Raw genomic sequence first — 26562 nt, forward strand, 5'->3', positions numbered from 1 at the left:
CCCCAAGATCCTACATAGTTCAAGCTGATTCAAGGTGCACCACTGATTCCAAACAGCCAAATTGCCACATCACTCTGGTAGCAGCTCCGCGGCCTGATTGAAGGGCGATGACACTGCTGAGGAGAGGTCTAAGCAGACTGAGCAGGAGTCTACAGCTTGGTTCTGATAAATCCAATGAATCAACCTGCCAAGACCAGAAGATACCGGATGTAGCTGAACAGCAAAGCCAGCGACTCATCTGGATCTATAATTTGTTGTTAAATAAATATTTATTCTTGTTAAAGACTGTTAGTACAGGGGAAAAGGAGGGGGTAAGACATGCGGATGCATGGGCTGTTTCTTTAAATCTGTGGCAGGAAGCCAGGCAAGGGGGATCTGGGAAAGGCTCTTGGTGGAAGCTCTACAGTGACGCAGAGAGTGCACGGGTCTGGGGAGAACACCATTTCCCCCATTTGGATAAAGTTCCTTGTTCAGTGCTAGAAGAAAGTGATTCCCTCGGGGGTTTGCTGCCCAGTGGTTTCTGCCTTTGTCATCTCTCCCCACACAAGCAATCCGCACTCAGGGCAATGACAGCCCTGGGGGGAGGGAAAGGTCACAGATGCGCTCCGGAGTGTGACAAGGCGTCTGTTCAACCCACCAACAAGCTAATGGTTTTTGGCAGGAGTCGTCTGCTTCTCCAGGCAGCTCTGCCCACCTCCAGCCCCCAGCCTTCCCGTCCCATGGGACTTTTCTTTCACAGCCAGCACTGTTCTCATCTGCCTCTCTGACCCTCTGCATCCATTTGCCCCTCTCTCCTCTTCCTATCCCTTTAGACACCCTGGCTCTCTCCTACACTTCATCTCCCTCTTCTCTTCTTTCCTGTCTTCCCCTTTCTCTCCGGCTCATTCACCCCGTCACACTCTGCCTTAACTCCAACAAATCTCTCGCTTTCCCCTGTCTCTATCCCTCACCTGCTGCACCTAGCGGAGCTAGGAAAACACCAGTCTGGGACAGGTCTGGGCATGTCTTCTCTTCGCTCTCCCATGCCGCAATGTGTTAGCAACTAGCAGAACCTGCCAAGCTGTGGAATAGAAAAGCCTCTGCTCTGTGTGAACGGAGTTGCTGTCTTGGCTCTAGTTCGTACAATCTGAAACACATTTTAACACCGAGAGGCCGACACCTTTCTGCGAAGCAAGGGAGCCAGGGAAGGCTGCCCGGCAAACGCCTGGATGGCTTTAGATGGGTGGCTGCTTGGCAGAATGAGGCAAGATTTGCCGACAGATTATAATGTACAATTTATGGAAGAAAACAGCAATACAGGGGGACAAAACCTCTGGAATGTAAATTAAAGTTAAATTACAGCTTCGCTGAGGCTCATGACTGGAATCCATTAATCCTGTCTCTAGGTACATCCCTCTCATAGCTATCCTGCATGCACAGCCCCTAGTTCAAGCTCCAGAGCCCAAAGGATGTTGCAACAGACTGGGACAGGTCAGGACGTTGGAAGCCCCAGCCTGAAGTCTCTGCTTATGCCAGTGAAATGGGTAATGTTTGCATAGTGGCTGGACAGCTGAACTCCTGGGTTCTATTCCCACCTCTACCACTGGCTTCTTGTACAAGCAGGAGCCTCCATATAAACTTATAAATGCTCCATGCCTGTAGAATGGAGGTGATGCTCCCAGGGGGCATTGTGGTTCAGCCCTTAACTTTTGCCTGGGGCTTTGAGACACTCAGATGAAAGATGCTAGTGGAAAGTAAAGAGTTATTTGGTAGTGCCCAGGTCACCTGTGCCTGCCTCCCAGGAAACAGCTGCACTGGCAGCATGAGCTCTACAGCTGCGTCTAACCTCCAAGTAACCTCACACCTTTAAGAGACGACTTGCAGCCAAGACAAACAAATAGCAAGAGCAGCTGCAGAGCACGTAGCTAATGCAAGACGTCCAGCGGTGCAGAGGACCTGACACCCATGGGACGGTCCCAGTTAAGGCATTCCCCACCCCTAGTTTGTGATGTGCCATGAGGAGTTATTACCAGGCCCCCTTAGAAAATTGCGAAGTGCAAAAAGAGCTGGTCCCCACCCCCAGACTTCACACTGCATCCTGGCTTCTGGGAGCTGACTCCTGTGCAAAGCCAGCACTCCTCCCCTGAGCAGCATGTATACTTGGGGAGAGCCTCAGCACAGAGGAGGCCAACCTTAGCCCATACCCTCAGAGGGAGGTTGGGTGTGACCAGGTGCATCTTGAGGAATCACTGGCTGGAGAGGGGAAGGAGAGGAGAGAGATGAGCAAAGGGGGAGAAAGAGACAAGGGGGGGGAGGAGAAGTGGGAAGGGAATCAGAGAAGAAGAGAGAATATTTATACAGCACCTTTTGTCTGAATGAATCCTAAAGCAACCACTTCACTGAAATGCAGCCACCTCTGGGGTTCAGCACAGCAGCTGTCTGGGAACTGTACAGCCAACCATGCAATGGTCTGAGACAGAAAATGAAGGAGGATAGTGGATCCAGGAGAAAGTGGGGAGAGAATTTCCATATGTTAGTTCCCAGAATGAAATTTGAGCAAACTGGAACTGCCCCCCTCCCCCCTGCCCTGTCTCGCTCTTGTGAAACGCAAGCCAAGGCCCTCAGGGAGAACAACCCCATTGCAGTATGTTGCCTTAGGGAGTCCCATAAACACAAAGGCCCTGATTCAGGAACGCACTGCCACTCATGCTTTCCTGAATCGGGGCCTTCACCCTGGGATTCACATAATGCAGAAAGAAGATGAACCTGTCTCGGGAGTTTGCATGCCGTGGGAACGATGGATGGTGCTTGGGGAAACAGAGAATGATCCTCTGTGGCTCATCTCATGCTCCTCTTGTAGCAGAACAGCTCCTGCCCCCTTCCAGCAGGTACAAAGGCAGCTAACAGCGCCCCCTGCAGCCTACATTCAGGAGCATCTAACTGCCTGATGGCTGTCACAAATCGCTATGCTTCCAGGAAAGCCAGACTCAGCCTTGCCAGTGCTTTGCCCCAACAATTCACCTGGAATTGTGCGTCTCTGCAGCCGGTGAACCCTTCTCCCGAGGACCATGACCAGAACACACATAATTTTTATAAAGTGGTTTTAATACTCCAAAGAGGAAACATTTTTCATCTTTAAATATTGATGCCTTATATAAGAGGCTGTCTGGAGACTCCAGCTGCAGCTTGGCCAGAAACAGGAGAGAAATGGTCTCCTGGGTCTCAGGAGAGCTTCTGTCCCATCTCAGTGAAATCGGTTTTGCAATGTGTTGGCTCAGAGCCAGAGGGGTTGGACTGGAGAAGGAAGGACCAGCCCAAAACTCAGTCCAGCTCCTGAGCTGGACCTTAATCTTAATTTGTAGGTGCTGATAAATCCATGCCCAATGCAGACAGATACCTTGACCTTGGCTGAGGTCCATCTCAGTGGAACTAGCTACCACCTTCAACTCACAAAGCTCTCCTGGCCACTTCCCCACTCCACTCCACCCCACCCCAACCCCTGGCCTTGGAGAAGCTCCAGAACATATCAAATTGGCCCAGGCAACCTAGGCCAAGCCCAGTAATGAGTGTGCCGACCCATGAGCCCTCTTCTCCAGTGGAACACCACCCAAAGGAGGGGACTTGTTTGGGCAGGGCCTTCCAGTTGGTGGGGGTAGGGAGAGGGAATGGAGGCTTCTTTGGGGTTGGGTTTATGGTATTCAGCTATCCAGGGAAGGATCTCCTTGGTATGGAAGGAGGGAATAGAATGGGAGGTGGAGAATGGAGTCAGTGTGGATACAGTCAGAGAAGTTCTACATTTTACAGGATGGATTTTAACTCACCAGGAGTGAGTTCTCCCAGACACTGGCATGGCCCCGTGGGACGGTTCTCCCATGCACTGTGCTGCATACCTGGGTAACTCCAGGCCTCGGAGACAGGTTGTTGTTTCTTCTTCTGTCTGTTTTTGAGCAATTATTCTACCTGGAGTTGGAAGGGGGAAAAAAAAGTCACAAGGAGGAAGAGAAAGGTAACGAGTTTTCCTGCTAGAGACTGCCCCAGCAAATGTGATACAGTACATACACACACACACACACACACACACTTCAGCTTGGACCTGGGAAAAAAATCCCACCAAGCCAATGCAACAGCTCTGGTCCTGCCCCACATGGTCTCTCTGGAAAACAAGCCCGCACAAATGGGGAATTTTTCAGCTACTCAAACAAACGCTGGTCAAAGCATTTTTAATCAACATTTTCTCTTACCCAGAAAATAAAATAAAGTAAAATAAAATAAAATAAAATAAAAAGGGGGGAAATATTTTAAAACATTTTTGCATGGGGGAAAAAAAATAATTTTTTAATCAGCCCTGTTCATTACATCCACCTCTGTCCAGAACCAGCATATTGCTCCAAACTAATCAGATTTCACCCCTTCCTCTCAGCTCCTGTCTGATTCCACCAAACCCTGCTCAGGACCCAGTAGTTCTGCCCAAACTCTGCAGATGAGCTGGTTCCACCGAGGGCTGGGGACAAAAGCTGGGTTCTAATGGCTGTTGAGACACCTTGGCTTTTGCATACTGGCCAGTATGCATCCTCCTTATCGTTTGAGGGCTGGTCCTGCCACCAGTAGAGTCAGTGGGAGTTTCACATTTGACTTCAATGAGAGCAGGAATAGGCTCTACGTGAGGAAGGGTTTTGTCTTATTAATTAAGGTTGGTAAAATGCTTTGAGACCCTCATGGGAAAGGCATTATAGAGAAGTATTATTAATTATTATTATTATTATATGGCATATGCATATAAAGTAAGAATTTAGGCTGATATTACAGCCCCAATCCAGCAAGGTATGTTAGCACATCCCTAACTTTAAGCCAGGGGTGGGAAAACTACGGCCCATCAGGGCTTTGGATCCAACACGCAGGATTGCCACCCCCCATGGCGCCGTGGGCCCCGTGCCGCTCCCAGAAGCAGATGGCATCAAGTCCCTGTGGCCCCTTCCCCAGGGAGGGAAGGCCATAGGGCCAGGGCAGGCTGGGAGCCTGTCTTAGCCCCGCTGCGCGCCGCTGCCACCCCGGAGCCACTCAAGGTAAGCGGTGCTGGCCAGAGCCCACACCCCTACCCTGAGCCTCCTCTCACACTCTGCACCCCAACACCCTGCCCTGAGCCCCCTGCTGCACCCCTCCTGTGCCCCTCCTCTGCCCCAACCCCTTGCTCTGAACTCCTTCCTGCACACCACACCCTGCACTCCCTCCTGCACCCCAACCCCCTGCCCCAGCCTTACATTCATGGCCTTGCATGCAATTTCTCCACCCAGATGTGGCCCTTGGGCTAAAAAGTTTGCCCACCCCTGCTGTAAGCACATGTGTAATCCCAGTGGGACATCTCTCATGCTTTGAGTTAAACACTTTACTGAATTGGCAATTCAGATGCTTGGTGATCACAGTAACTGCATGCTTGTATTCGTATTTACAGAGTCTACCTAAACTCGCTATACAGGCAGAGATGAAGACACACTCCTGGTGACACCAGATCTTTGTCATGTCGGCTTTGCTGACAGCTTGAGTCACAGTTGAGATAAGGACACTTATCTTTAGCTACAAGCTGTGGAAAATGCTGTCACCTCTGCTTACCAAACAGCGCCTCACCTCTTGCCTGATGCTCCCTGCCACTGGGAACCTAGCGTACATTGGGTGTTTGAAGGACAAGGGAGTTTGAAATATGAAACTTCCAGCAAAGGGAGAAAGACCGTGCTGTGTGGGGATTTGGAAGAGTCAGTGCTGTTTTAGGGTATGTGTGTATAAGAGAGAAAAAGAGAACTAGTGTCTATTGCTAGTGGCTTTACTATAATTTTCTGTAGTATCTGGCTGGTGAATCTTGCCCATATGCTCAGGGTTTAGCTGATCACCATATTTGGGGTCGGGAAGGAATTTTCCTCCAGGGCAGATTGGAGAGGCCCTGGAGGTTTTTCTCCTTCCTCTGTAGCATGGGGCACGGCTCACTTGAGGGAGGCTTCTCTGCTCCTTGAAGTCTTTAAACCACGATTTGAGGACTCGAATAGCTCAGACATAGGTGAGGTTTTTCGTAGGAGTGGGTGGGTGAGATTCTGTGGCCTGCGTTGTGCAGGAGGTCGGACTAGATGATCAGAATGGTCCCTTCTGACCTTAGTATCTATGAATCTATGAATCTATAGTTACTGGAGTTAAAAGTCCATTGAAATTAGGGGATACCCCAGATGCAGGCTCTGTCTAAGAGCAGAATTCATCTTTGGGTTGGATATGTAACACTGTGCTGCTGGGTAGGTCATTGGCAGTGGGGAATCAAACCTGAGACCCATAGATCTTAAAGCATGCCACTCTACTGCCTGAGCTAAAGAGCCAGCTCTGGTAGCCAAGCCTATAGCAGGTTCATCAATAGAGCTGGTGAAAAATGTTCCATCAGAAAATGCTCAAAATGCTTTGGGAGAATTGAAAGGTTCCAAGACGGTTTGCCAGGTGGGCTGCCTGGTTCCCCGCACCGGCCAGCTCTCCAGCTAAGCAAGGCATCCAGACATCTGGAAAGCCAGCTTGCCCACCCAGAAATTTTTGAAAAATTCCATTTAGTTCTTACAAAAATGGAATTTTTAAACATTTCCATCCTGCAGAAAATTTCGTATTTCCAACTTTTTGTTCTAGTTTGGAATGAAAAACGTCTTGGAAAAGCAAAAGTTTTCAAGGGACCAAAATTCTGGTTCCTGCCCAGCTGTACTCCTCAACCGTTATGCGTGGCCCAGCCACCACTAGAGGGTGACAAAGCACCACACTGAGGGACTGGGTTACATATACCTGTATGTCCCAAAAAGGTTAAATGGCAGAAAGTCTGCAGCTAGCCTGGAAGTCTTATCAGAAGGTGCGGCTCACTTACTGCATTTTATCCCTTCTCTGCCTGATTTAAAGACACAACCTTGAAAAAAAATTATTAGAGCTGGTTAGAAAATGGTGTTTTCCATGAAAATTTTTGAAACAAAAATATTTCATTAACAAAACGCACAGAAATTTTCCATTTTGCAGTTAGCAACTTCACCCCTCCCCCCCCAAAAAATCCCAAAAATATTGGTTTTTGAAAACTGAAAAATTCATTTTTTCAAACAAAAAATAGAACATTTTGAAAGAAGCAAAGAGATTTTCTGCAAAAAATTTGTGTTTGGGGAAAAAAAGGCCATTCCCCATCACCACCAATTCTATCCTGCTCTAGTCATGAGGGAGATAAAAAGTAATCAAATTATTGGAGTTTGGGACAAGAGAGTTTGGATTGTTACTTATTCTATCCCAACCGGTTCTCTACTCCTCATCTGTTAACGCTGCCAAGTCTGCACCCAAGGGTGTGTTCTACCCCTCCCCCATCCCTGCCTAAGTCTCTCTGGTCTATTTAGATTGTATTTTTTTGGGGTAGGGACCATCTGCTACTCTGTGTCAGTACAGCGCCTTGCATCATGAGTAGGGGCTTATCAAATTCACGGCTGTGTAAAACGCATCACAGACCGTGAAATCTGATCTCCCCTGTGAAATCTGGCTATTGTAGGGGAGACCAGATTTCACAGAGCTGGGTGGCTGGAGAGCAGCGACTGCTGGCCAAAAGCCCAGCTCTGAAGGCAGCAGCACAGAAGTGAGGGTGGCATAGTATGGCATTGCCAGCCTTACTTCTGCACTGCTGCTGGCGCTACCTTCAGATCTGGGACCCTGACCAGCAGCTGCCCTCCGGCTGCCCAGATCTGAAGGCAACAGCACAGAAGTAAGGGTGGAAATACCACGACCTCCCTACCCTTGCCACACACCCCGCCCCACGACTCTATTTTGGGTTGGGACCCCCCACGGTTACAATACCATGGAATTTCAGATTTAAATCTCTGAAACTGTGAAACTTATGATTTTTAAAATCCTATGACTGTGAAATTGACGAAAATGAACCGTGAATTTGGTAGGGCCCTAACCATGAGGCCCCATCTTGGCTGGTCCAGACATTACCATAACAAACTAGACAATTAATCATAATGTCAGGATTTCCATTCTGGGCTTCTGTCGGTAGAGGTTAATTATTCAACTGTGACAGTTCACACCAGGCTGAAGTATGTTAAACAAATCTTCAGCCCAGGAACATGCTGATCATTAATCTATTGTGGAATGAAGCTCTGTGGTTGTGTTCAAGTAAGAAGGAGGTCAGAAATTGCAGCTCATCAGCACTGGGTGCTGCTCTCCTTAGAGACACTGTAGCTAAAAAAGTCCACAAGCGCATGATTCAAAATCAATTGTTCAGACAGCAAGCTGGTCTGTAATGCAAAGAAACCTCCAAAGACAGCCCACACGAGAAGGCTTTTTAGGAGGGCCAGGGTTATGTTTTTGGTGCTATGGATGGTCTTGGGGCTCAGATTTTCCCTGCACATTCTGTGTCTGGCCTGCAATGCCTAGGACCTGCCATAACAAAGGATTTAGAGCTTGGTCCAAAGCCTCCTGATGTCAATGAGACTTTTCCCATTGATCGGACCCTATGGCTTTGCACTGCATTCATCCTGGGAGATGTCTCTCAGCAGTTCACAACACAACGTGTTTGATACCAGCAGGGCAAGCCCAGGAGCCATCAAAGGCCAGACTTTCCCAAGAGCTCAGTTCCCATTTAGGAGCCTGTAGAGGAGTGGACTCACCACTGGTGCCCCCCTCATGGTCTCCTCGTCTAGCACCCCCTGCTGACAGGTGCTCCAGCCCTGCAGTCGTGCCTCTTGTCACGACTCATCCCTCTGGCCAGGTCACTTTAAAGTCTCCCCCTTCCAGGATAACAGAGTCCAGAGTCCGGTGGCCTCCCGTCAAGTCTTCAATTGAGTTTGGACCTGCTAATACTTCCACCCTTGGTCTCTGGGGTCTTCACCCCGCCGAGTTCAGTGGGACAGCATGGCAACCAAGGCCCCCCTCTCTGTGTTCCAGCACTGGGACCTTGGAGCGAGCAGGCAAAGCCTGGCTATTCCGACTCCCCTCGGCTTCCTCCCTGGGCTTCCTCCTCCCTCAGCCAAGCAGCAGGCCTTTCCCTAGCGCCCTCCTGGGCCCACTATGTACCTGTATTCTTCTCGGGCGCCACTACCCTTCTATCAGGTCAGGGGCTCCGTTCCCAGACAAACCTCATATGAAAATACAAACTTCAACCACTGCCTCACCCATTCCCAGCTGCGTCCAATCATTGCAATTAAGCCACCCGGCCGGGATCAGCTGCGGGATAATTGATATATCACAGGCCAAGCTGAGCCTGACTCCCCTGAAAGGGCCAGCCAGCCTGAGACAGCCCCAAAATGAGTAGCTGACTTTTCCAGAGAACTCAACATGTTGGGGGCCCATGGCATGCTGAGCACTTTGAAAGTCCAGGCCCAGTTGTGGGTGTGGAGCCCTTTTCTGACCTAAGTGCTCAGCAGTCGCTGACATACCATTTGGGAGATTAGGATTCATGTGCACCAAGAGCAAGTGCTGGCCAGGTCTTTATGGTTAACCCATACTCAATTTGCAACCTGCCATATCAACTGAGCAATCAGAAACATGCCTGAGGGGCCTCAGTTTAATGCTTCATCTGATGGACAGCATGGCTCACCACCCAGAATGCCACACCCTCACCCTCCACCCCAAACTAGCATTGAATCACAGTAGCAGCATTAAGCCTAGCTGCTTGGGGCACAGATGTTACCACCTGGCCTATATCTAACAAAGCCTTTACACCAGTGGTTCTCAAACCTCATTGCCCAGTGACCCCCTTCTGACAACAAATATTAGTACATGACCCCAAGAGGGGGGACCGCAGCCTGAGACCATCTGAGCCCCACTACCCTGGGAGGAGGGGAAGGGGGGCCAAAGCCCAAGCTCAAGGGCTTCAGCCTCACTGCCCAGAGCTGAAGCCCTTGGGCTTGGGCTTCACTGTGGGTGGTGGGGCTTGGGCTTTGGCCCCGGGCCCCAGCAAGTCTAACACCAACCCTGGTGATCCCATTAAAATGGGATCGCAACCCATGGTTTGAGAACTGCTGCTCTCTACCAACTCTGTTCTCAACCCCCGCATAGGAAGTGGATGCGGGGGCATCAAGAGGGGCCATTGAAGTGCATTTCATTATGGCTACTCTCTGCTACCCCCAGGCCATTGGGGACCATCAGAAATTGAGCAAAAGCTAGAGCATTCCTTGAGGCTGCTCTAACTTACACCAGGGACCAGACTGGTCACTGCACAATCACAGGTGGCTTGAATCCCCCTTTTCCTCCCCTCCTTGCCCCAGATGCAGGTATGGAGTATCTGAGACTCAGACCTGGTGTGCTGTGCTCTGTTAGCTGCAGTGTGTGGATTTGTTCCATTCTGTCTGAGTTTCTGGTAGGGAAAGAGACTCTGTCGAGAATGTCTCTCCTTTTAAATTACATTTTGTTTCTCACTCTGCTGTGCCTACCACACTCTCAGAAGCATGACAATATTTTTTGCCCCTTCCTCCCTTAACAGTTTTGTCCTTTTTTTCCTTTCGGCAAACACTGATTTACTTGCTTGTCTCCCTTCCTCTTAAAGTGTGAGACAACATGCCTGCGCCGGGCTCACGCACTTCCAAGCTTATTAAAACCACCATCAATGTCATGGCAGCCTGGGGAAGCAGATCTGTCAGCTCACTTGTGTTCCTTCTGCTGGCAGGATGGATAGCTTTGCAGCAGGACAACAACATTGCATGGACATGCACTAACTAGCTATTGGCTAAATTCATTCCTCAGCAACCGTGTTGTGGGTTTTAGAATATACATCTAGTAGACAGACGATAGACTAGAAGAGATGGAGAGAGATGCAATGGGAGACAGATGTAGGGATCTTGCTCTTGGTGTAAACCTGCAAGAACTCCACTGAAGTCAATGGAGTTACACCAGAATACATCTATTGTGTATGAGATCAGACTCTGGTCCTCAGGGGAAAGTTCTACATGGATCAGAGTCAGTAGAAAAAAGGAGGCATGAAGCAAGGGAGCGATGCTGAGATCCGGATTAGGTTTGGGGTTACGTCCAGGATTCAGTCTACAGGACAAATCAGGGGTCAATTTAGCTGCACCAAGGTTGCACAAGCCATTCCCAAGTGATATTAATGCCACATGGTGGAAATCTCACATGACTAACAATATCCCCCAGCAAATACAGCATGGAGGAAATGATGGTGAGCTTACTGACAGCAGGAAGTGTCAGAGGGAATGCCCCATGCCTCTCTTCCCCCCCACCCAGAAGAACTGGGACCTGATCATTGTTCAGGATGCAGACAGGAATCCTGGGCTATTTGGGGTCTGTGTTTGTACAGCCCCAGCCCCTTCAAGGATTTTCTTCTACTTAACTAGAACTCCAAGGAGAAAGGGGCCAGGTGTCCCTACTTCACGGGGAACAAAGGAAAAGGTAAATCTCTGCTGGGCTCAAAACAACAGCGAAACCATGCCACATCCCCAGGGCAGCACCGACCATCTGCCAGATCCCTTCTTGGGAAGCAAGGGAAGATGTGTGGTAAGGGAAGAGGCAATGTTGTCTAGTTGGCAGAGCAGCGTACGAGGAGCTGGTACTCTTGGGTTCTATTATCAGCCGTTGGAGGGAGTGTCATCTAGGGGTTAAAGCAAGAGACTGGGGATCTCCCACTTACAACGATCTCTTAATAGGACCAAGGGGGTGACTCGTTGCCAGTCAGATTAAGGTAGGGTGTACGGAGATTCAGGCTGTGCTAATAAGCAAGGGGAGGAGGTCTCACTAGAGGTCCTGTGTGTGAGGATGGCAATTCCCCACTCCTGGTTTTATGGTGCTGAGTGGCAGGACTTTCTCTCTGTCAGCGTCTGATTGAAATAAAGCTCCTTCTCCATTTGCCCTGTAACGTCACATGTGAGGTAGCTTTACCTGGGGACCCTGCCTCAGGATCTATCGTTAGGCAACCTTGAGCAAAGCGCTTTCTTGTGAATTTTGCAGAAACAAAATAGGCACAAACTATGAACACGCTGGGCTGCAAAATCAGAGGCAAAAGAACTGCACCCTTCTACATAGAGAGGCATCCTTGTGTTTTGAGAAGGTGCTGCTTAATTTGAAGCTATGCATTTACATCCAGATGCCTCTGCCTGGAGTTGCAAACAGTTCCCGGCTGCCATGGCGCTTTGGCTAGGGTGTGTGAGTACACACAGGTAGAGGGATGGAGCCAGCCCTGCTTGGCTGGATAAGCCAGAGCCTCTCGTAACGAATAATGGTGGCCAGCACTTCAATCACACCTTGGCCACAGCTCCACGCAACCTGGTATATGACAGCAGAACAGGTGGGTGACATCAGTGTCACTGTAATAAGCATCCTGGATCTATCCAAGGCCCCATGACTAATTCTAGATGTGGCAGACATTTTTAATATTCCCCCATGAATATTCATGGGCTGTCAACGATGAAAAAGGACCCTGGCTCTAGCCACTCTCCCCTGCCTGAAGGGATTGGTGGGGAGAAGGAGAGAAAAACTTCACTAGCTGCACAGGGAATGCAGAGATTACTGAAGTCGATGGAGCTTTGCTGATTTACACCAGCTAAAAATCCAGTGTCAAGGAAAGTCAGACTGGTCCAGGTCCAGTAACTGACCCAAGTCAGCTGCCCTGAGATGCAAACCGGAACCGGGAACGTTTGCCGCCCTTCAGAAAAATTTGAATAACCTCACTGATTAGTTTTCCAATTGAAGAGATGTACTTCTGGGCCCATGTACAATTTGCTGTCAGCTCTCTATGGGATCGTGCCTTAGAACAACGCTGCCTGCGACACGGACACTCCCCAAACACGAGCAGAAACTCAGCCCCCTCCCTAGCCCAGGTCAGGCGAAAGCCTGGATAAATAGGTAGGCCTGAGGTCAGTTCACTTGGACTGAGTCAGGACTGGAAGGGGCAGGGTGCAGAGGGGGAACTGAATCCTAGAAAACTTCACCCGGAAAACATCCTGCCCCAGCCACCAGACACACAGAGCTAGTGACCGACAGCGCAAGTGGCCCAGCTGATCTCACCGGTTGGGTTCAAATGCAAGGAGACAGGCAGCGTATGAGATCATAGGAACTGCAACACGCAGGGCTTTACAGAGTAACAAGCCAACAGTCTCAAGCTGAATCCCCATCCCTTAACTATATACCAGGAATGAGGCTGGCTCCTTGAATCCCCCCTGCTATTTTCTATTTACACAGGACTTGCTGCTTGGAGCTGGGGACGGACTTCCCGGATGGAGGAGTCAGGTGCTGTGCCACGGTTCGGCGGTTCTATTCCATCCCCGGCCTAGAGGAAGATCCAGCATTTCATGTTCATTTGGATCCTCACAATGCTAACGCTCCCTGGAAGGCTATTTTGGTCTGGATAGGTTCCTATACAGCGCTCATCGCCGAAGTCTCCAAGTGCCTCACATCAACAGCCACACTCCCATTGGCTTCCATGGGAGCAGGGTCAGTCCCACAGATAGTAAAACCATTTAAGTACTGGATTGTCAAGCCATTTATGGCCTGGTCCACAGCCCATTGAAGACAATGGGAGTCCAAAGGGCTTCAGACCAAGCCCCTAATGAGCAACACTCCCAGCAAATCCACAGTCCTCTTGGCCACGGTGTGTTCACTTGATGATGAAGAACAAGAGAAAAGGATTTGCTATATTCAGTCACGTCTAGTATCATGTACTGGGGATACTGGAAACTGTGTCCTTAAGGACTGAGCTTCCCAGATAAAGAGTCTGGGTGAGATTCTGTGAGCAATGTCTCCCAAACACCTTAAGCTCTGAGGCCCAGATCCTCAAAAATAATTAGGCATCTAAGAACCCCTAAATCCTCCTTTGAGGATTTGGGTCTGAGTGATCACTGGATAACAAAGTCAGTAACCGGGGCATCAAACCCCAAGTCACAGCCAGGCCCTCCAAGCGCCCCAGAGCACAGAGCATGCAGAGGAGTGGGTGGGGGTTACAACAAGGCCTGTTTATAATTGATTTTGCTGCCACCGCTTCCTGGATTTCCACCATTTGTGTCAGTTGCCTGGGGACAATCTCCCTGACTTTTGTATTGGGCTGTAAAATCATAGCGTGTCATCTAGAGCTGCTCCCTAGTTACAATCAGGGTGGGATTACCCATGAGGAGTTCCAAGGGTAAGGGGCATACAGACCAGCCCTTTGATTTATTGCTATTTTCTAACTCCTCATGCCTATGGGATCATTCCAAAGCGAAGGAGAAAAATAAGCAGGGCAACTATTTAAGCGGTCAGCCAAGGAAATGAATGCAAAGGCAGCAATCTGTGCTAAGTATTCTGAACGGAGAAAGTATCCACACTGACGCTGACTCCAGATAAACTGCTCGTCTGCCTCTGACGGGCCACACTTACACCTCCAGTAAGTGCATCTGCAGGTAACCTGGAACTAGCAAGTGCTTGCTTCTCCCAACCTCCTCTGCTGATTTGCTATTCATGATCCCATCCCTCCCTTTCCAGAGAGATGCATGTGACTGGGGACTCCTCCCCTAGAAGCCTCCTGTGAAGTGCAAGGTTCTCAGCATACAATCCAACAACCAGCCTCTCTGAGCCGACACTTAAAAGATGCTTTATGATGAATTGCATCTCCGATTTCCTAGCTAACTATCACCTCGGCAAGTGCAAAGACACCCACGGGACATTCCATCACCTTTCCCCCACTCTGATGCTCTCTGCCCAGCAGCCCTCAAGGCCAGAGGGCCAGGAACTGACCACTGAGTCAAGGTTCTTCCACCTTTCCCATGCACAAAGAAGCCCTGCTTGCCTGTTGCTGTGGCTGGCCAACTCCACTTTGACATGGACCCTGCCTGCACCTTAGGGGCAGCTGAGGATTCATTCGCCTCACCTTGAAACAGTCTTTGCACATTGGCTAATTACACAATACATCTTTTACTTCTGGAAAGCTATTGATTTCCCTCATATATTTTGCCTCAATCGATTGATTTGACCAGCCTCCGTAACTCCCACTAAATTAGTCGCTATTAGTCTGTCGGTAATTTGCTGCGAACCAGTTATTGGGTGGTTTAGATTTGCAGAAGCGTATGATTGCTGGGGCACTTACAGGCTCAGTGGGAAGGAAGCCCAGAATGCAGTGTTGAGTTTTCAAAAGAAAAGTTAAGGTTCAAAATCTTAGCAAATCACGTGCCAGTCCTTAAATGCAGGGGAAATCAGGTGCAATAAGAATTGCACCAAACTCAGTGCAACTCACTGCACCAGGCATAACTGATTCCTTGCAGTGGTTTTGCTGAGCAGTGGAGGCACCAAAAATTAGCTCTTTTTTACCTGGTATGGCCCCTTTTTCATAAGCACAACACGTAGCAGTTTTCATATTAGCACACTTGTCCTTTGGACTGAGCAGTTAGCCAATAGTTGGGGCTTTGCAAAACATGAATGAGCGGCCTCTACATGCTATTGAGGCAATAACTGAGGCTTTATGATGTCCATTGACCCTTCTTCCTCGTCTCTGAGATCAGTCACAATGGGAAGTAGGACCCTGCTGCTGTGTCTCTCTCATATTGTCCCTGGCTGGTTTAATGGGGCCATTCAGAGTAGCAGGGGCTGCATGTACTCCAGCCTCAGATGTATACCAGCAGTTTCAAAGTATTTGCACCCCACTCATGACCCAGTCTGCTTCTGAGAGCACCACATGGTTACGGGTTACAGGCCACATCCCCAACACTCCTCTTTCCTAGCTGGTGCAGTTTTTAGCACCACCTGCACTGTCCTCTGAAAGTGCCCAAGCAGGCATCAATTCCACTGGCACCTGTTGTCCAGGGTGCTGCGGCATGAGCCCAAACCTTCAGCAAATGTAGCACTGCAGCTCAGTGGAAACACACTCCTGGAGCATGGTGCAGGAAAGGAGGGGCTATTGTCGGTGGAAGTGTGTGCTATTGTGGGGGGATGCACCCGGCAGGTAGGGGAATGTCCTGCATGACAGGTGACTAATCATAGAACAACGGATGTGTGAGATGGAGCAGGCCTTGTCAGGCCCGGCTCAGCAGCCATGTAGGACTGTACTCTAGGTTGTGCTTTCTAGCCCTGGAACGGGGTTCCCATCTCTCTCTCGGGGACAGTACTTCATACTTTAATAGCTGAGGAAGGACAGCCTTGAGGTTAAGATATTGGACTGTGAGATCTGAGTCTGCTTCTTCACTGGACCACGTAGTGCCTGTGTGACCCAGAGTTAGTCACTGCATCATTCTGTGCCGCCATTCCAGTGGAGATGGCAAGAATACTCCTGAGGAAGGATGGTCCAGGGGTTAATACTATCCTGGGACTTGGGAGAGCTGGGTCCAGTCTCCTGCTCTGCTACAGCCTCCCTCTGCAGCCTTGGGCAAGTCGTTCAGGGCCAGATTGTTAAAGGGATTTAGGTGCTAAAGATGCAAATAGATGCTTAGTGGGATTGTTAAGTGGGAGTTAGGCACCAAGCTGCATCTTTCAGTGCCTAAATACCTTTGAACATCTGGCCGTTATACCCTCCATTTCCCATCTGTAAAATGGAGACAATGGTGCTTCCCCCTGGAACCGGTGAAGTGCTCAGATGCCATGGTGATGTGGCACAAAATCCTTAGATAACCCTCTCCCTGCCATGAACATTTTCCTGATTCTCAGCCTCAATCCATTAATCCAAACTAACCCCCCTAAAATAAAGGGGGCAGATCATTTGGTGAAACATCCTAATCATGGCTGAACATCCGGCCTGGCAAATCATTTCATTGCTCTCCTCTGCCATGTGTAAAATGGGGATAGTCCCAACCCCTGCCAGACGGGGTAGCTGGGAGATGAATTAATGTCTGTGAAGAGCTGGGAGATCCTCGGCTGGCAGGAGCTATAGAACCCCAAAGCAGCAGAAATACACTTGCCTACCTTGTAGTGCAGCTTAGTTAATCGTGTGTGAAGTACTTTGAGATTCTCAGATGAAAGGAGCGAAGTACAAAGTGTGTTAGAGGAAGGACAACACAGAGTTTAAAAAAAATCCTGCCATACATCAAACCACCAAAATCCCCTGGTAAAGAAACAATGGCTGAGAATCTCTCTGACCATGCAAAGGGATTGAAATGCAATTAAGAATCTGGTCCATTAAGTGTCTCCTAAAGCCAGGGGCCCAAGCTGGACAAAAGCAGTGCAACTCCATTGACTTGAACAGAACTTGTCCAGTTGACAGCAGCTGGGGATCCGGCCCAGGAAATTCACAAATTTGAGCCCTGATGCTGCTTTCTCTGAACTCAGTGGGAGTTTTGCACTGGATTTCAGTGAAAGCAGGACTAGGAACTAAGCAGCCGTGACACATTTAACTATTTCAGTGCTGCCTAATGGATAAGGCACCAGGGGCATCCTCACCTCTACATTGGTGCCCCATATCCTATGCCCTGTCTGCGATGCCGTCATTCCAGCAGCACTGTAATTGAAATACCTTCCCACCGCACAATAGGCCAGACCAGCACCTATAGAGTTAACTCTTTTTGATTTAAAATATAGAACATAGCAGGAATGAAGACTTGGTATTGAGTGTAGCATCCCCTTCCTCCCTCCCAAGCTGCAAGCCTCAACCACACACCTCGGAGTCTTTCAGATCCTTAAATAAAAGGGAGCCTTTTCCATTCTGATTAACAAGAGAGTCTTCCCGGGAGACTTCACTGCTGTTTGTTCTCTGCCACTGGCTTGTTTAATTTATCGGCCCATTATAGCGGCTAAGAGAATGAAACCACTCGGCTCCCTGCGGCCCCCTTGGCACACACCTGAGCCCGGAACAAAGCCACCAGCCGCCTTCCCCGAATCCTTCGGGTTGTGACATCTCAGAAGATTGGCCTGTCCAAGGCATTTGTGGCAAACCGCATTCTCCGCCGGCGCTTTCACAGGTAGGGAGAGAATTGGCCTTCGGAGTAACAAGGGCTGCACCTGCTACTCCCTCCGCTCGCTGAGGCCTTTTCATTTCCAGCGCCGCGAGAAATGGATTGTGTGGTTGATTGAGATGGATAAAGACCACAAACTAGCGGCGCTCGCACAACCGCCCTCTCCCTCCTACGCCCCTGCATGGCTTTATTGCTTCCCTCCCAGCCCCCCCGGTGAATGCGGGGGCTGGGCTGACCAGAGGAGAGAAAGGGAGACAATTGTACCAGAGCCCCAACCTCAGGGCCCGCACCCAACTTCTGCAATGTCTGCGTACATAAAGCGAAATGGGAAGGGGGGAAGGCCCCAACAAACATGATGCGTCAGGGCCCCACACGTCCCTCAATGGGCCAGAGCGGGGATTGGCTCCAAGTGCAATCACACCGCTGGCACCAGTAGACATCATCTTTCCCTTACAGCAGGGGCTCTGTAGGAACCGGCAAGATCTGCCAAGCAAGATCTGCCCAGATTTGTTGGACCACCCCAGCACCTGGGTACCACGATCCCGCTGCCTTCCTGGTGGCTTCTGGGCCTGCCTCTGGGCTCCCAAGCAGGGCTGCTGCCACGCTGTCCCCTCCTGGCAGGCTTTCCCCCACCAGGCATTGAAGCCTGGGGTTTTCCAGCTGCAGTGACTCAAGGGTCTGTCATTCTGCCCCACTTCTCCCCACTCCCTCCCATCGGCAAAGAGGCTCTTGTTCTCCAGCTGGACTCCTCTCCATCACTGGCAGCTCTCTGGTCGTCGCCTAGCTGCTTAGCCCCATGTGCTTGGCCTGGCTTTTTGCTGATGCTCTGGAATAGGCTTCCCCTGTAGAGCCTGGCGGAGCAGCTGGTCTCTCACCTAGCAGTCCAGTCCAGTAGCCACCCGCACTTGTGTCCCCCAGCTCCGGGTGCTGGAAAGCCAACTGGGAGTGGCACTGGGCACTGCGAGAGGGAAGGTGCTGAGTCACCCACCCCCCTGAGATAATGCCACATGTGGATCCTGCTCAGGCTCCAACCTCGCCCTCTGCCTGTCTCCTGGTGCACACGATTGAGCTCAGCACACCTGTCCTGTCACCTGCACTATGGATCGAGCGCCATGCGCCTCGGAGAGCAGGAGAAATCTTCCCAGAGCAATAATGCATGTGGGACATGAAGGCCAGAGCTGTTCCCATGGATAGCACAGAACTGCAGGCAAGGCATTGCCAGTCACCACCCCCACACTCCTATTTATCACCTTCCCTCCCAGTTCTCATCCATTCCATCCCTTCTCTCCCGCCTCACATCCTTCCATCCCTTTTCCTTCTCTCTTCACCCCCTTCTCCCCCTCCTCCCATGATTCTGCTCCTGCAAGGTACCCAGCACTGTGGAGGGATGTCCACCCCCTCTTAGCTCCCTCTCAGAGACGCTCAGCACCTTGCAGGGCTGAGCCCTGCGCTCCTTCCACCTCACTCTCCCCCTGTCCCTGTCCTCTCTCATATACCAATGTTCCCCCCACAAACATAACTCTGCAGCACTGCCAGGAAGTCTCTAAATAGCGCATTTAATCTGGATTCAATACGGCAGTTACTCAGAGCTGGTAAACACCAAAACCTATTTAAAGGGGATTAATAGCTATGTAATAGCCAAGTGTCTACTGCATGGTTGCTCCCACAAGGACCCAGCTCCCCACCAGCCCACGGCCACCTCCCTCCCTGCTCCCTTCTTCTCTGGCTGTCAGGACTTGACCCACCTCTTGCAGTCTGTGCCCAGTGCCCCTTTTGTGGAACTAACATCTTGCTGGGTGCCTTAAACTGTTGTTTTTGTTTCCATTGAGTGGCAGCCAAAGCTGCCAGCCCTGTGATAAATTAATGAGATTGCCGGGAAGCTCCCGCTCAGAAGATGGAGACCTTAAAGTATTAAAACTAGTTAAAAGCATCAACCTGTACCTGCAAAAAAATAAAAAATAGCAGGGAACCAGCCCTGGGAACCAAGCCTCAGGTCAAGAGGCAAGGCTCTCACCGCCTCGGTGAGTTAGTGGATGCGTCACTAACCAGCGGCTTGTTATCAGTAATGAGCTGAGCCAGGCATTCCTGGCCAGCTGACACCAGAGACAGAGTGCTGATGTCCCCATTCCCCCTCCCAGAGAAAAAGACATCCCTTGCCACCTAAATCCAGTTATCCCGGATAATGTCCCACTTCCTCAGCCCTTCGAATGTGGTCCCACATGAGGAGATGATCCCGTGTCTACCCCTACTGAACAATACAACGTAGCTCTCAGATAGAGCCTTTCATCAATGGATTCCAAAGGTCCCTGTCTGCCTCAGTTTCCCCACAATTGCCCCTCTTTGTGCTTCTGTTTCCCCTCCTGCCCATTATCTCTTGCTGTATATGTACAGGTCCTAGTACAGTGGGCCCAGATTCTACTATATCAGAATACTGAGGGTACAGGGAAGCAGAACAACTACTCTTCTAGAATGGATCTCAAAGCACTTTACAAAGAAGGACAGTGTCATGATCCCCATTTTACAGCTGGGGAAACTGAGGCACAGAGAGGCAAAGTCCCTTGCCCAAGGCTACCCAGCAGGCCAGTGGCAGAGCCAGGAATAAACCCCAAGTTTCCCGTGTCACAATTCAGTGCTCCATGAAGCGACACTGCTCCCTCTCCCCACCAATGTACATATTTACACCCTCCCAGGTCACAACTTCATGTGCCTGCCGTAAAAAGCAAATCAAACTGGCCAAAGCAATCAAACCAGCACCACAGCACCTTGAAATGTCCTGCGACAGCGAAACACACATAGTAAACGTCTCCTCTCTCCACCATTAGCGGCACTAGCTAGTCGTTGCCTCTCATCAATACACTGATCGCAGGCACAAATCTCTAGTGACACCACGGGGATGTCCCAGTCGCATGGCATCATGGCTCACATCCAACCCGCATCAGTCATTCCAACGTCACTTTTGAGGCGCAAGCCTTCCCCAGAGGAGCTCTCCAGCCAGTCGCCCCTGTAGCCATGAGGAACTCGCCAGCCTTGGCTTGTCGATAAATGCCAGCCAGTCCTAGAACAACGTGTGCCTTAGGGATCAATGAACTTAAGCTACAGTCAATGAACCAGCTAAACTCTTCCTGGGTGACAGGGAGAGGCGAAGGGGGAGGGGAGATGAAAGAGAGAGAAAGGGGAACAAATGGAAGTGGAAGGGAGCAAGAAGCAGTGTGTCCTAGTGGATAGCAGATCAGCCTGGGAGCCAGAAAACCTTAGTTCAGTTCCCAACTCTGCCACTGCTGTGCCAGTGGTCACGCAGCAAAGCACTTCGCCTCTGTTTCCCTTCCCTATCTTTGTCTGCATGGTCTACGTGGATTGTAAGCTCTTCGGGGCCCAGATACTATGTGTTTGTACAGGGCCTATTGCAATGGGACCCTGATTTCAGTTGTGCCCTCCAAGCATGACTAGAATATAAAGAATACTGCTAAGTGGTGCAGAAGGTAAAGGAAGAGGAGAGAGGGAATTCCAGCTCATTAAACTGCTCAGCCCTGGCTTCCCGCTCTCCAGTCCTGACCATGTTCTCTCTTTTTGCCTGGCTGATAATTATTACCGCTTCCTCACACAGCACCAGCAAACAGTCCCCTGTGCCTGCCACTTTCTGCACAGATAGGCAAACTGACGCAGACCAGGTTAGAAGGGACGAGCATGTTCGCATGTCTCTTAATGGTTCCCCTGCTCCCCGCACCAGGGAGAGTTGTATTAGAATGTGTTACACTAAATGTGCCACTGCAGCTCCTAACGGTTCCTGCTAATGCATTCGGTTGTCTGCGGCATCACAGTTCACCTCAGACGGAGCCAGGACGATCCACCCCACGCTCACGTTTTCATGGCTTTTAACAGGCTGGGAGGTTGGAGGTTTTTTTAAACTTTGGCTTGCTGCAATCATTGCTCTGGCTTGGCATTATTGGGTTCTAGTCTTGACTATCACAAACTCGCTGCACAAGCTCTGTGCCTCAGTTTCCTCATCTCTGAAATGGGGATGTTGACTGTCATCCACCTCAGGAGGGCCAGGGTGGGGTGGAGACCAGATTCTGTGAGGATACACTAATTACTGCATATAAAGCACTTGGAGATCTTTGGGCGAAATCATAATGGTGAGTGTGACAGCTGCTATCCTGGTCAACACTGAGGATTAAGCAATAACCTCCAGAGCTAGACAAGTGTAAAAGCCAGGCTCTGTAGCTGGGAGCTATACACCCCTGTGGATCAGACACAGATGGGATGTGATAGAGAGCTAAGAGGCCCACGTAGCCTGGTGCCTAGCACCCCCAACTTCTGGTCCTTTGCCTCTGTCAGGTCAGTGGAGGTGCCTGTTCCTGATCTTAGGCCAGGACTCTTCAGCTTTCCACCCACATCTGGGCCTCATCCTTATGGGCATGAGGTAGGGGGACCTGGGCCCTTCTTCTGCATCTGGTCCCAGCCCAAGGCCCTGTGGGAGGTGACCCTGCAGCAAGTCCAAGTTCGCTTCCCTGAGCTACTTCCTACCTATAGAGCCCTTCAGTTTGGGGCATTGCCCCTATAGCCCAAACAGTCATTCACTCAAAAAGAAAAGAGGGGTCCACAGAGCCCCGCCAGACCTGCTGGTCTCAAAGGAGGCAGTGATCAGAGAAGGCTCTGCCTGGTGCCATACCTGCTCTGTGGTCTCTCCTCAGGCTCCACCTCCTGTCCAGCTTCCCATAGAAGGGTTCCTCTCTGCTGCAGCGTGCCCACCCCCCTTTACCGGGGCTCCTGAGCTCCTTTCTAACCCGCTCCTCCAGTTGTTGCATATTTGGCAGGCCCGGCGGGGTGGGCTGCCTGGGCCCAGTATGATCTTTTAATCCCGTGGGCCAGGGAGGGGTTTGTATACCCCACCGCAGGAGAACATGTACCACACACACTGATCAGTGGGTTACACACCTCTGGGCAGAGGAAGCCCAAACATCTGGGGCCTACTGTAGTTTGAATCCCAGATGAGCCCCCCGCGCATATGACAGCCGCCATCTTGGATTGAAGTAGGGCCCTCCAGAGCTAGAACCACAAGTCTCTCTACAACTTGAATTAAAGATCCAGTCTCTCTAGCCGAGAACTAGGACAGACCCACACCCTCTGTGGGTTAGGGACCCACAACACACCCTAGCTACTGGGTTACACTAGCATTTATATAGCCCCGTGTAGGTACAAAGTGCTATACCATGAGGCAAAAACCAGCCCTGGAGTGACAGCAGGGCTTGGTAATGAAACAATTCTCCCTCTGAGCCAAATTTAGATCATCACCATGCTAGAGAGGGTGAAACTGACACACGGAGGTGACGTGACATGTGGAGTCTGTGACTGTGCCAGGAACAGAGCCCAGACCACTAGACCAGCCTCTCTTGGACTGCACAGAATCACAGCTATTACACAGGAATAATCTCAACCAAAACACTCCCCAGCTCACTGCCCCCTTTTCCACTGTCCAAGGCAGGGAACAGGGGCTTTTAAAAGAAGTCAGGAGGACTCACCCCGTGTCCATTGCTAGGTGGATTCTGGGCTCCTTCTGTGTGTGTCAGGCAGCTCCTCGTGTTTGAGGCTGAATCAAGCTGACTGTGTACTGAGCCAGCCTTGGGAGGGCGAGGGGGAAGAGAGGGGTGAATCTTGGCATTGGCTGGAACACAAAGCCGCAATCTGTACACTCAGCACCGCTGGCCACAAGCAGAGAGTCTAGCTGTGGCAATGAGACAGAAGGGGACTCCTCCATGTCTCATGGAAATGGCTTTCCTCTTACCAATTCCAAGGGGAGACTGATGCCCTGCAGCTGACAGCCAGAGGGCTCGAGGGGCAGGGACCATCCTCACTAAATCATGGAATGCAATCTTCATGCTGTGGGAGCCAATTCTGTGCACATTGAAAATTATGAATCAAAGCACTAGAAAACCCACCAGTTTAAAGATCCTAATGACACCCCAGAGACATAATATTTGCAATGAGCAGAATTATAGAAAGGAACAACCTCATCTTGTGTCCTGAGCAAGTCATTTCACCCTGCAGCACTTCATCGATCAAGTGAAACTAACCCTTCCAAGCACAGTGACAGCCCTAAGCTGCTCTGCCTCGCCCTGCTTATCCACCCTCATCCCCTGCCCCGTGGGGCTCTGCCATTTACACCAGAGTAATTTGTCCACTTCTTCTACAGCTATCTACAAGTTCCCTGCCATACCATCCCCTGCAAGGGGCACTTTGGTCTGGAAGCCCACTCCTCATTCAAATATATCCTTAAGATCCAGGTCTATTGCAATTCCTACATAAAATCCACCAGCCAATAATGGCCCAGGAGAAGAGCAGTTGGAGATAATCAATGAATGATTCATATAACATTTATATATACATATATAGAACTACCAACACATGCAGCCACTTTGCTTGGGGTTTTCTCCCCATCCCCAGCCTGTATCTGTTTGTCTTTCTGATCCTTGATCCCACAATCAAATATATGTGGGAAAACCTCTGCGCCCACTCAGATTTCATTGAGTTGCAGGATCAGGGTCACAGGGTCTACTTTTCAAGAGATCTCAGTGCCTAGGCAGGAACTGAAATAAATGGCCAGGTTTTCAACTTGCTCAGCCCCTTGGTTGCATTGGGTGATGAGCTCTTGAAAAATCTGGCCACGCTTATGGGCAATTGCAAATTTGGCCCTTTTTTTTGTAAGTTCTTGGGGGGCATAGACGATGTTTTCTCTCCATTTGCATTGCACATTGTGGGCACCACTCTAATATAAATAATGATATTCAATCGTCAGCAAATAATTCGTGACAACTTCTAGCTAATGAATGCTGCCTCTGATTGGCTGCAAGCAGATCGCCCTTTTCACAATTTATTTGCTGTCTGAAATTATTCAGTAATATTTTTCACAAAGCTTCTCTCCTATTTTATTCACCTTCCACAATCTGAGCCATACTGTGTAGCTGTGAAGGAGTGCATATAATAAATAATAAAATAATAATAATACTTAGCTCCTACATAGCACTTTTCGTCAGCAGGTCTCCAAGCTCTTTACAATCAAGCCAAGTGTCATTTTACAGATGGGAAACAGAGGTACAGAGAGGTGCATGGCCTGACAGCACACCTCTGGGCTAGGTCTCCAGGCACAGTGAGCCCAATGTAATCCTAGGTTGACTCCACTGACCAGTGGAATTATACCAAGGACAAATTTGCGTTATGTATTATTTGTATCACAGTTGCACCTAGGAGCCCCAGCCGTGGGCCAGGCTCACAATGCGCTCAGGGCTGTACAAACACAGACTATCGACAGTCCCTGCTCCAAACAGGGAGCAGAGAAGAGACAACAGGCCTATGCAGCTGGACTGAGTGGGAGGGCACAAGGAAGCAATGAGACAATATCCGTTGTCAAATGGGTAGTGGTCTCAGCACAGCAACTGCTGATCCAGTGTCAGGTTTTTTGTAAGTGTGGTGGTAAAGGAGAGTTTTAAGGAGGCATTTGAAGGGAGATAGCGAGGTGGCTTTGTGGGTATTTACAGGGATCTCCTCCCAGGCCAGCCCCAGAGAAAGCACAGAGATGCTTATTTGAAAGCTGAGCAAGTCGGCGATGAAGACTAGCATCACTGGTAGAATGGAGGAAGGCCAACATCTCAATAGCATAGGAAAGCTGACAGGCAAGTCAGAGGCAGGCTGTGAAGGGCCTTGAAAGCGATGCGTCTCTGACATGGAAGGCGTAGCAAATATATTGATCTTCAAAGCTATTGAGAAACAGGACTAAATCCATCCCTGTAAGTGGCGGTGACTCCAGCTAAGTCAGTGGAGTTCCTCCTGCTTACACCAGGGCTAAATTGGACCCATAGCACTTAGCTTGCATTGTTGGACTTAACATGGGGGCTTGTTTGGCAGCACAGCTCTAGGTTCTGGTAACCCTTTAATCACAGCCATGAAGGTCCATTAACAGAATTAATTAAAGCATGAAAAGCCAATCAGCGGTCCAATGAATAGCAGCACAAGCTGGTTTGGAAGCATTATAGCTCTCTCCCACAATACACCATGGAAGCATGGAAATTAACATGCTGTTCCAGGGCCTAATGTACTACATGATTGTAAAACCATACAAAATAATTGTTTGCAAAATAAGCAGCCCTGTTAATGGCTGATATCACTCATTAGGCAGCATCCGAGATGGCAAAACCAGCACAAGAGCAGGGATGGGTGCAGTTCTACGGCATGTCCCTTCCTCGTCGCAGAGAGCTTCCCGCTCCCAAGGGACATGAGGGAGCCTTATGTGGGGAAAGCCCAACAGCCCGGATGAAAAACGAAAGGGGCAGGCATTGAAGCAGCGGGGCTGGGATCAACAGTGCATGGGCGTACAATGCAAAGGAAGAGTCAACAGAGAAATCTGCTCCATTGCACTCCAACTTCCACCCTCACCATCCAGTTGGGGGGCCTTGCTCAGCACCGCTAGGCGGTTTAGTCCTGTTGCCTGACATCTAATGCAAGTCTGTGGTGCAGAGAGCAGAGAAGAGCCCACAAAAAGCAAGATGTCGCTGAGGAAATCTCTCCCCCCTGCTTCCACACAGCAGAGGGCCTGTTGCGTCCGGGATTCTGGATGTGATTTGACATCCTAGGTTAGGAATACATGCATCTGAGCAAAAGGTGGCCTGGAGGGATGGAGTCTGTACTGTAAGCAGCTTTGCACGGCTCCCGCCCAGGGGCAAAAAATCTCCCCTGGCCCCCTGCAGCTCTTAAA

The 26562-nt window shown here is 50.1% G+C and overlaps 1 long non-coding RNA gene across 1 annotated transcript in view; it reads right to left on the reverse strand.

Moving 5' to 3' along the window:
* LOC122456714 overlaps positions 1–26562 on the reverse strand; it is a 52224-nt gene that overhangs the window by 11698 nt on the left and 13964 nt on the right. Inside the window, exon 2 of the long non-coding RNA XR_006275738.1 lies at positions 3801–3939. This is a non-coding gene — a long non-coding RNA (uncharacterized LOC122456714). The remainder of the gene's footprint in view (positions 1–3800; positions 3940–26562) is intronic.

Source organism: Dermochelys coriacea, chromosome 14, assembly GCF_009764565.3.
Source record: "Dermochelys coriacea isolate rDerCor1 chromosome 14, rDerCor1.pri.v4, whole genome shotgun sequence".
Lineage (NCBI taxonomy): Eukaryota > Metazoa > Chordata > Testudines > Dermochelyidae > Dermochelys > Dermochelys coriacea.